Here is an 11163-nt window from a genome sequence, read left to right on the forward strand (position 1 = left end):
TCGCCAGACATTATTAGGCCGTGGAAACCTTAGTGGTGGGAGGTTTTACTGTCCCTATCTTACAGATGAGGAAACTGAGGAATAGAGAGGTACGAGGATTCAAAGCCGGGTCTGTTGGACCCCAGAGCCCCAAGTCTTTATGCCCGTGGCTATCATGCCGTCTTCTGTCATCCGACTGGACTATCCCCAGCTGACTTCCAGGGGGCTTGAGGAGAAACAGGGACGCAGGCCTGCGCGAGCACATATGGGAGCTGGGGAGCCACGCCTCCAGCCTGGGCTTCCTTCTAAGGAATACCGAGAAAGCAGGAAGGCTCCTTCCGCAGGAATCACAACAGGAGACGTTACCCGCCCCCCAGCTGGAAGGCGGACTCCCCCCTGCTCCCACTGTTCTCTCCTGCTCCCTGGAGCCCAACAACGCCCCCTGCTCCTCACACCCACTGACACCAGGCCAGCCAGACACAGGAGCCCACGAGTTCCCACACCGCCAGGCGCTCCACACCCCCTCAGCCCTCACTTCCCACAGAAAGCTACGGGCACACGCGGCTACACACACGTGCAATCCCCGGGCGGCCCTGCCTGGGGAACAGCCCCACCCCTGCTCATCCCAACCCACCAGCCCGCCAGCCAGCCCAAGGAGGGCTTGGGCCCTCCCGCCAAGCACCCTCCTCACCTGTGGCCACGGCGCGCGCACTCCCCTCCGCCTCATCTCCAAGGTCCCCGGGGGTAGGACAGTCGCCCGGGTCTTCCTCACTTACACGCACGCTCCCCCTGTCCTCCCCAGAGACATCCAGCCCCGCCAAAGTCGGCATCAGAAAGGAAAAAAAGAAAATCAAGATAAACAGTTGTCAGCCCTGCCCGCTGGGGAGGTAACCACATCCTGCAATGTCCTGGGCTCCGTGGTTCTACGAGATTTATCTTCCTCTGACCACACGCTCATTGATGTTTTCCCCCAGCGCTACTTGCCTGGTCCACTAGCGTGTAATGTAAAGCGATTCCAGTGAGAAGCTGAACTCAGGTGGAGGGCTGGGCCAACAGGTGATTAAACCCAGAGGTCCCCCTCTGGTCCCTGGCAGAGGGACTGGGGGACGAGTGGCTTCCAGCGCCAGGCTGCGCCTCCAGCCGTGGCTGGCTGGCCTGGCACTCTGAGCTCTGGTCCAGAATCCTCTGTCCAGAGATGCCCGATTCCCTGGCACCCCTGAAGCAGAGCAGCCGGGCACCATGATTTATGAGGCAGCTGAGGAAGGAAGGTTGCCAGGAGCTGACTTAAGCAACTTTTGGAGAAACACGGACAAAAGCAATGGGAACAGGACTGAGGACCAGAGTTGAAAAGATCTCGGCTCCAGAGGGCTGCTCGCCCTTGATGTCCATTCCTATGTGACTAGCCCCCTGCCCCAGCTGGAATCTGCTCAAAAGCAGCATCTGTGCCCAAAGACAAGGGGTGGTGACCCGGCTGGGCTCCCTACTGCCTCAAAACCCCGAAGACTCTGGAAGAAAGCTCAGCTCTGCTTTTGGGGAACAGAGGCCAACTCTTCCTCTCGGCGTCTCCGATCTGCCCCGCCTGCCACCCAGCTCTGCTGTGCCGAGTCCCAGCATCCCGAGCAGATGGCAAGGGGTGGCTGCAAAGGGCTCCTGAAGCCCAAGACCAGAAGGCTGAGCCATAAATCAGAACAAACAGGCCGGAGGTGTGGAGGGTGAGCTGAGGGGACTTGAATGCTGAATATTCACAACAGGGAGGCTCCAGGCTTCCTCTTGCAGAGAGGGCAACTCCCGGGGAGGCAGAGAAGGGCACCGCGGGGAGCATGCGGGACAGGCCTCGGACCCCTCCCACCCACCTGGAGCGCATGGCCCGGGAAGCTCTAACAGTGTCCAGGCGGCAGCCGCTGGGGCAGAATGAGTCCCAGGGCAGGGAAAAGTCAGCTCACCACCCTGGGTCTCAAAGAGCCACGTCCCTCCTCCACCCACGAGGCTTGACCCTGCGGCCCGGACGTGGAGCAAAAACTTCCTCCCTCGGGGAGCAAGCAAGTTCAATGGGTTGCTGGCTAAAACAGACACTCAACGTGCAAAGCTTGAGAAATGGGCCTGGGCTCCCGGGGTCTGTAATCCAGCCTGTGGTCGGGAACTAGGCCCCTCGAGGCAGAAAGCTAAGCGATCTGCCGCCGCCCTCATCGTCCCCGCGTGGGAAGGCCCTTCACAGACAGAAGTGGGGCCGTGTCAGGTGAGACGTCCCGGGGAACTCGTGCCACGCGCATCCACCCCCAGAAGACCCCTCCGAGGAGGCCCTCGCCCCTTCTCCTTGCCCGGCGTGTCCAGTGGCGTTCCCCCCACCCCCCACGGCCCCCGGCCCTCCCATCACGCCGCCCCAACCTCCCCGGCAGGACCACCCAGCCCTGCGTCCACTCTGGTGGCTCTGACCCACTTTGCTTTCCTCAGGCCACAGCCCCAAAAACGCTGATGCGCCTGCTCCCCACCCCCACCTTCAGCACCCGGAGCCAAAGGAAATTCTCAAGAGAAAACACAACACTTCCAAGTCTCCCTCCCACACAGGTACCCCAGATCTGTCAGCCACAGACACCTCCCGGCCCTGTGCGACCATGAGGCGTGTCTGGAGAGCAAGAGAAGGGCTTCCTCCGGCTCCCGCCACTCCTGCAGGACCCCACGGTTGCTGCGGCCACGCTCGGGACCGTCCTCGGGAGACCTGGGGCCTGGTTCCAGCTCAGCAGCTGACTCACACTGTCAACAGATCCCACTTTTCCCCCACCAGGAGCCTTTACACTCAGGGCCTCTAATTCCCTGTGACAGGCTCTCTCTCGACTTTCCAGCTGCCTTCCTCCCCAGTCACATTCCAGGCCTCCATTTCTATGGCCTCCACCCTGGGTCTCTTTACCTGGCGAGAATCCCTGACCTTCGTACAGCCTTTCACTGTTTACAAAGGGCTTCCCGGCGTACCATCTCCTTTCCTCCTCCACGACCGCTTGGCCACAGGGATCTGAGAGGGAAAGTCACCTGCCCAAGGTCACACAGCTGAAGACTGGAGTTTAAGTTCTCTGGCTCCAAATACACTGGACGACACGCCGGCTTCAAGGCATCTCAGCGGCACCTCCCACCCAGCACCCACCCCGTCCTCAAACTTCCCCGGAGCTCTGTAAATTGGCCTCTCTGAGAGGTAGGAGAGCATGTGATGCTGAGTGAGACCCTCCTTCAAAACTTCCCAAAAGACTGGTGCAGGCAGGCGCAACCCTAGCATACTCCCAGTAGCTGCAGAGTCATCTTTCAAAGCACCTTTCCAAACGGTCCTCTGGACCCAAAGCCTTCCAAGCATCAAAGAGGAGAGGCAACTGTCCCAGATACCCCGAAGTGAGCCATCAACCCACAGAGAAGACAGGGCCTGGAGAATACAGATAGATGGTGCGCCCGCCTCTCCCGGGGCTCCGACGCGGGTCACCTCTCAGCCCTGTACGTTTCTCGTGACACACGTTCAAAGACAGTGATCACTGCTGAGAACCATCTCCCCCCCCCCCCCCGCCCGCCCCCACCCCCACTGCTTCCTCCTTCCCCAAAGCTGGATGAGTACATGAGCCCAGGACAATGCTGGTACCTGGTCAGGTTTCCATCTGGGTCACCACTGGGTTCCTCGTGGTCGAAACATCTCCTGGCATCTCTCTTTCACGTCCGTTATAAAGGACACCAACCTTCTCCCAGCCTTTCTCCTTCTTCAGCTCAGTGTACCCAACAGGCACTAAAAGTGGGCCCCCGTGACAGAGGCAACGCTCCTCATCACTACCAGAGCAATGATCCATCAGGGTCTGGGGGCCATGGAGTCTCCCCTCACGGGGCCAAGCAGCCCCCCCCCCCACCCCGGCACCACGCTGTGCCAAGACCATTTCTCACAGTCGCTCCAGGAACTCCTGCCATGCTGAGGGCGCCAATTCTTCAAGTCCAGGTGCCATCACTCCAGACCGTGTCAGGCCAGAACCATCCAACACCCTAGCAATGGCAGCACGTCCTCACACCCATGCCAGGAGCACCACCACACGCCGAGAAACTGGCCACTGGCACTCCGGAACCAAGTCCTGGTGCTGTGCCCATCACCTACCTGCACAGGCGGCTGCACCCGCCTCACACCTGGGCGGCCACCACCACGCCAGGGTGGGGGTGAGTCTTCTGACACCCGCGCCAGGGAGACCACGCTGCCTGTGCCAGACCCACGCTGCCCACGCCCGTGCCACGGGTGTCACCATCCCACACCGCTGCCGGGGGCCGCATGGATCTCACACCTGCCACGGGCGCCCGCGGCAGCCGCACCTCTGCCGGCGGACCCGTCGGGCTGGCCACCGCGCGCCCCGGACACTGCCCCAGCCCGTCGCGCCGCTCGCACCGCGCCCGCGCGCCGGGGCCCCGGCCCGCCGCGCCCGCGGCTCCCCCTTACCTCCCGCCCTCCGCAGGGCTCGGCCCGCCGCCGCTGCCGCGACCGCCACCTCCATCCTGGGCTCCCCAAGGCCCCGATTCACTAACGCCGCTTCCGCAGGGCGCCGGCGCCGGCGCGAAGGCCGCCTCCGCCCCCCGGGGGACGCTGCGTCCTTTACGTAAACCCCACTCCGCCGCCAGCGGTGACCATGGCGACGGCCGTGGGGCGGCAGCGCCCCCTGGTGCCAGGGAGGGGAGCGGCGCCGAGGCCGGAGCGAGTCGGAGCCTTTCGCAGGCGCGGGGCCGGGTGCGTGGGGGCGGTGGGCGCCCCGCTCGGGCCGCGGCGGGGGCTCCGTAGGCGGCCGGGAGGGGCAGGACCCGCGGCGCTGCACGCGGGGAAGGGAAAAACGCCCGGGTCCACCTCCTTCAGGTCCCGCGTGACCGGGTTTAGCGTGGGAGAGGCAAAAAAGCAAGTAGGATCACTGGAGAACTGGTTCATTTGGGGGGAGGAAAGAGAGAGATGGGTTCCACCTCCTGGGGGGGGGGTGACCGAATGGTCCTTGAGGGGTCGGAAACACTTCATCATTTGTATCCCGCCCCCATTGCCCTTCCCCACGGTGCCCAGCATGGTGCCTGGCATCCAAAGGGGCCCTGGGGCAATTGTGAATTCCTGGTAAATGAAGAAAATCGCCCCTCCTATTCAGTTTCACACACCACACACACGCACACGCACACGCACACGCCCATTCATTGAAGCTGTAAATCACTTAACACACCTTGGCTGAGAGCTGCTCTTAAGCTGGGAGCACGTTACTGTCCCCATGCATTGTGCTTAGGTGGGGGTGGGGACAGTGGGTGGGCACAGAGAGAACCACAAGCCAGGCCCTGCCCTCAAGGAGCTCAGCGGACGAAGGAATGGACAGCCACCATACAGGGTGCTTGTGCGGGAACTAAGGAGCTAAGCGGAAAGGGCCCTTACAAGGGGCACGTGTGAGCAAGCCCTGGGGCAGGGAGTTGGGTCTGGAGGACTGGATGACCCAGCTGGGTCTCAAAGTTCCGGAAGAAATTCATCACAGGCAAAAAGGAGAGTAGTGTGTTTTCGCAGAGGAATTGCCTCTAAAACGTTTCCTGGGCCCTGTTGTTATCCCAAGAAAACAGGGTAACGGGCAGCGGCTCAGGACAAATGGGAGCCACAGTGGAGCATAAGAAGCTGGGTGTAAGGGAGTCTGGGCTGGAGGGTCTGCCTGAAAATTACCTGGCCATCTGGGTTTCAAATGAGGGCGTCCAGAGCAGACTACCTCTCTGTTGAAGCGGGTGGAAGCTACTTCTAGAAGGAGTTCTGTGCTACTTGTGTTTATTTTGAAGGCAACCTCCAACTTAGGTTTAAAAAAAAGGGGGGGGGGACGGGTGGGGGCGGGGCAAATAGTGGGTGGGATACCCGAGGGGATTCAAGGAAGAGCTGAGCCCTCTGAGCCTCAGGAAGGGCAGGGATCAGGGAGGCTTTAAGGACTGACTGTGCCGTAGCAGTGTGCAGACCTTTACTAGAGCATTGCGATTCATCAGAAACAAAACTGCCAAATCTGATGGCTCTTGGTTCCAAGTTCTAGATTCCCAGAAGAAAAAATCTTACTGGTCCAGCTTGGGCCATGGTCAATTATAGTACCTGCATACTACCCCTTAGCTGCCTGTGCACACAAATTTACATGTGTCCATACACACACACAACGCGTGCACACACACGCCCTCTTTCCATTCATCCAGAGTTGTTCTCACCAAACAGGTTCCGAGATTCCATGGCCAGATCCCTCCAGACTTGAGGTCATGGTTAAGACCCGACTCCATCTGCAAGGTGATGTCCATTTCTCCTCAAGTTCCATGATGAGTCCATCTGGGCATCTAACAAGTGAATTAAAGGGTACATTTAACCACCAACAATATCATATGTCTTTAAATTTTTCCTACTTGAAGGGTGTCACTGACACCATCGGGAGCGCGTTAGAAATGCAGACTCCCAGGCTCAGGGAGCTCAGCGGGTTAAGATCCCCAGGTGATTTGTATCCACATTAGAGTTTCATATAAATATAACTGTGATATGACTGCTGTTCTAAACACTGGGGAGGAAAAGGAAAGATACGAAAGATTTTTTTTTTAATTGTGATCATTCCTATTTAAAAAGAAAAGGAGGGTCACCGGGGTGGCTCGGTTGGTTGTGTGTCCAACTCTGGATTTCAGCTCAGGTCGTGATCCCGGGGTCTTGGGACCGAGTCCCGCGTCGGGCTCCTCACTGAGCGTGGAGCCCGCTTAAGATTCTCTGTCTCTCTTCCTCTGCCCCTCGCCCCTGCTCAGGCACTCTCTCTCTAAAAGAAAAGGAGGGAGGGTTAATTATTTTATCTTTAGCAACCGGTAACCAGCAAGAAAATACAGGTAGACGCTGCAGTCTCTATTTTTGCCGCTGTTGCAAACTCCTAAACAGCGTTTATGACTTCCTTCCTCTGACTCCTTATTTCATGCTCCACTTGCCTCCTGCCTCGTCTGGTTGGGATTCTCGGCCTGGTGGACTGACATGTCTTCATCCTTGAGGGTCTGAACCACTGGCGCTGCCAGCTCTCAAGCATTGAAGCACGCCCCGTCTCCTTTTACCATTGGGCAGGATGAGGGAGGAGGTGCTCCTTGGGGACCCTGGGTTCCACCCATACATCCTCCATGTGTGTGTGATAAAGCTCCCCAAATGGCCGGATGGCAATCTCAGTTTCCAATTCAGTGGGACCATGATTGTGCTCCCCGGTGCAAGTGTTCCTTCCTTCCGTTCTAAAGACAATCAAAACCCTGAGTTGTCTGAACAGGAAGCAGACAGAAGACATTTTGACGAGGGTGAGAGTCACCGCTGTCATTTCCACCCCTACCTCTGAGAAGCAGACCAGTGTCTGGTTCAGAGCACATACTCCCCAGGGGCCTGACCTGGTCCAGCTACCAGGCTGAACTTTCTCTGCTCCAAGGCCATGCTCGGCTTTCCCGCTGAGTGCCTTCAAGGCCCAGTTCTGACAGTTTGGCCAGATGTCTCTGGACACAGCCACCAGCGCTGCAAGCAGACTGAAGTCAGCGAGGAGGACAATAGCGAGGCCACCAGAACGGGCCACAAGCCATATACTGGTCCTGGTCCAGCTGCCAGGCTGTGTTCTCTCAGCTCAGTGCCAAATTCCCACGCTGGCCTCAGTTTCCCTCTGGGCCTCAGTGGGGATAATAACATGGCTCCTCCTCCCAGGGGGGCCGTGCAGATTAACTAATTAATGAGTGTGACATCGTCTGCTTCTACAAAGGGGCTGATTAAATGCTGAGTGTTGTTATTAGAGCCACGGAGGGTGTGTGACAGGCAGAGTCGACTGGAGACAGATCTGCTCCCGTCGCCTCCTTCCCACCCCCTTCCTCCGTCTGCCCCATGCTCTGCAAGCTGAACATTTTGCAAGACAAAACCAAGATGATTTTTGGCACCCCAAAGACAGCGTATAACTTTTGCACATTTCCCCTGTACTGGAATGTGAGTCATGGCCGAGCTTCATAGTGTAATCTGTCTCCGACAGCTGGTACAGCTGTACCCTGCCCCAGCCTCTCAGCTCCCAGCAGCTGCAGAATGGGGTGACTTGGCCACTGATTGCATCAGGGTAGAGGTACCTGCAGAGAGACAACTGCAGAATTCCTGAGCTGGGCACCAACCCCCCGCCTGCATGGCCCCATGGTCCCGGGGACCGAGTGACCACCTTTTTCCCAGCCCGAGGGACAGAGACCCAACATGGCACACCGGCTTCAGGTTGGGGGAACTCAAAGCATGCAGGGTTTCAACGTATAGAGTATCTGCTCATGGCTGTGAAAGATCCAATGACTATATTTTAGCTTAGATGCAGGGTATAGGATACGTGGATGAAATCACAACTCTGGGGCATGGTGACTTTCGCTGTAGCTTGTTCCCAGATGCACAGGTCCAGAGAGGTCCCCGAGTGAGACAGTGAATGCGACTTTCCCAGGAGCTGTTATGAGATGCTGAGTCTCCTTCCCTGAGCGTTGTAGGGTACTGGCTCCCACCCTGAGTCCTGGTACCTGTGATGGGGTAGGAAGGAATCACTCAGTCCCATCACCAGGTAAATAAGCCTGCATCTGACAACCAAGAGGAATATTGTTTACCCAAATAGCACAAACTCAGCCTACCTACCTGGGGAAGTGCGAGAAAAGCTCCAGAGGCTGAGCTGTCAGACTCCCACAGGGAGAGCAATGAGCCAGGTGTGGGGACTAGGGAATGCATGTGAATTGGGGTTCGGGGCACCTGGAGCCAGCTTTGGATCATCCAGGGCACCTACTGGCGGGATTTCGGCCCTTCTGCCCTCGGAAAACTGCTGCCCTCCCTGCCTTCCTGTTCCTCCTGCTATGAGATACAGGAATGGGTCATGGGGTGGAGGGGGGGGGGGTGTGAATAGCCTGGAGGTGGAGGCTGGACTACCCAGGGATTAAAAGGTCTGAGATGCGCTGAGATCCTGTGTAAGAATCGAGTTGTAAAAAAGAAGAAGGAGAAGGAGAAGAAGGGGAAGAGGCGGGAGAGGAAGAAGAGGGAGGACGAGGAGGAGGAGGACGAGGAGGAGGAGGAGGAGGACAAGGACGAGGACGAGGAGGAAGCAAATTGTTCCTGCCCTACAGAAGGGAGCCTACAAGCCTATAACTGTTACCTCAGTGAGCTCAAGGAGCCATACGGTGATGGCGTGTTAATGGTGGAGATAATGAAGGAGGTGATAGTGTTGGTAGTTTGGGTGGTGGTGATGATAGGGAGGAGAAGGAGGGTTGATGGCTTCCAACGGGAAGTTCTGGGAGGCAGAACTCTATTCTCGCTTCATCCTCCGTTCACTCGGGTATTGCCAGCACTTTCACTGTAATGCTCAGCGGATTGGGGGATCCCTGCATCTCATTAAACAAGCCTATTTGTAAGTGTCTGTTCCCTGGTGGGTATTGTAGTAACTAGTTTTTCTCGTGGGGCACTGGGGAACTACAGGAGTGTAAACACAGATATCTCAGGGGAAAGCTTGCGTGCTTACTGACTAGTGCAACTCATCTGCACTTTCTGGACACACATCACAAGAGTAGAGAGTCTGTCCTCTTGAGGAAGGTCACCCATCCACCCATTCACCCACCCACTCATTCCCCCGCCTGCCCCTTCACCCATCCATCTTGCCGTCCACCTATTCATCCACTCACCCATCCTTCTACCCAGTCTGTCCATTACCCACCTAACCACCCATCCATTCATTCATCCATCCACCCACTCCTCTATCCACCCACTGAATCCATCCATCCATCCATCCATCCATCCATCCATCCATTCATCCATCCATCCACCTATCCATCCACTCATCCACACATCTGTTTGCCAACTCTTTCATCCATCCACCCATCCATTTATCCAACTATATCCTCAATCATGTCCTGTTGATTCTTCCTTCTAAATGTCTTTGAAACTACCCACTTCTGTCTATTTCCATCAGTACCACCCAATCCGGGGCACTTTTGTCTCTCTTCAGGGCAACTGCAACAGACTCTTCACTGCTCTCACTTCTCTTCTACTTTCTATCCAATAGATGGAGAGACCTTGTATAAATGGACATCAGATTATATCACATGATTGCTTAAAATCATGCTGTGGTTTCCTATTGTTCTTAAAATACAGACCCCAATCCTTAAAAAGTATGCAGTAAAGCATAGAGCTTGATGAATTCATACATATATATACCTGTGACCACAGCCAGATGAAGACACAGAACATTTCCAGTTCTTTGGGCATTCAATCCCCACTGCCACCCCCAGAAGTAACCACTAATCAGACTTCTGTGTCACAGATTAGTTTTGTCAGTTCCTGAACTTCCTACAAATGGAATCATATACAGATGGTCCCCAACTTACCATGGTTCAACTTAAGATTATTCAACTTTACAATGGTGCAAAAGCAATACACAGTCAGTAGAAACCATACTTCAGATTTTGAATTTTGGTCTTTTCCCGAGCTCACAACGTGCCATGTGATACTCTCGTAATGCTGGGCGATGGCGACAGGCTGCAGCTCCTGATCAGCCACACGATCACCAGGGTCAACCACCGATACACTACGACCATTCTGTCTTTCACCCTCAGTCTGCAACTCAATAAATTACATGAGATAGGCAATATTTTATTATAAAATAGACTTTGTGTGAGATGATTTTGCCCAACTGTAAGTTCCTGTCCGTGTTCTGAGCAGTTGAGGGAGCCAAGTCTAAGCTATGATGTTCAGTAGGCAAGGGGCACTAAGTGCATTTTCAGCTTGGGGCGCCTGGGTGGCTCAGTCGATTAAGGGGTCCAACTTCGGCTCAGGTCATGATCTCGCAGTTCGTGGGTTCGAGCCCCGCGTCGGGCTCTGTGCCGACAGCTCAGAGCCTGCAGCCTGCTTCGGCTTCTGTGTCTCCCTCTCTCCCTCTGCCCCTCCCCTGCTCATGTTCTGTCTGTCTTTCTAAAATAATAAACATTTTTAAAGAATTATAAATGCGCTTTCGACTTAACGAATATTTTCAATTTGTGAAGAGTTTGTTGGGATATAACCCCATCGTACGTCAAGAAAGATCTATAGTGTGCACTCTTTTGGGTCTGCCTTCTTTTGCTCAACATGAGGTCTGTGAGATTAATCCATGTTGCTGTGTTTCAGTAGGTCATACTGTGTAATATCTCATTAGATGAATATACTATGATTTG

The 11163-nt window shown here is 55.9% G+C and overlaps 1 protein-coding gene across 2 annotated transcripts in view; it reads right to left on the reverse strand.

The window, feature by feature from the left end:
• The window catches only part of DAGLA (diacylglycerol lipase alpha), a 62493-nt gene extending 57926 nt beyond the window's left edge, over positions 1 to 4567 (reverse strand). Inside the window, exon 1 of one of the 2 annotated variants that reach the window (XM_086677218.1) lies at positions 4427 to 4567. The gene's annotated coding sequence lies outside the window, so the exon portion shown is untranslated. Of the gene's footprint in view, positions 1 to 2884; positions 3082 to 4426 lie in introns of those variants that run through there. The other variant, XM_086677220.1, reaches the window with a different exon arrangement.
• Between the last annotated feature and the right edge of the window lie 6596 nt (positions 4568 to 11163).

This window comes from Puma concolor, chromosome D1 (genome assembly GCF_028749965.1).
Source record: "Puma concolor isolate L17-30 chromosome D1, mPumCon1.1.hap2, whole genome shotgun sequence".
NCBI lineage: Eukaryota > Metazoa > Chordata > Mammalia > Carnivora > Felidae > Puma > Puma concolor.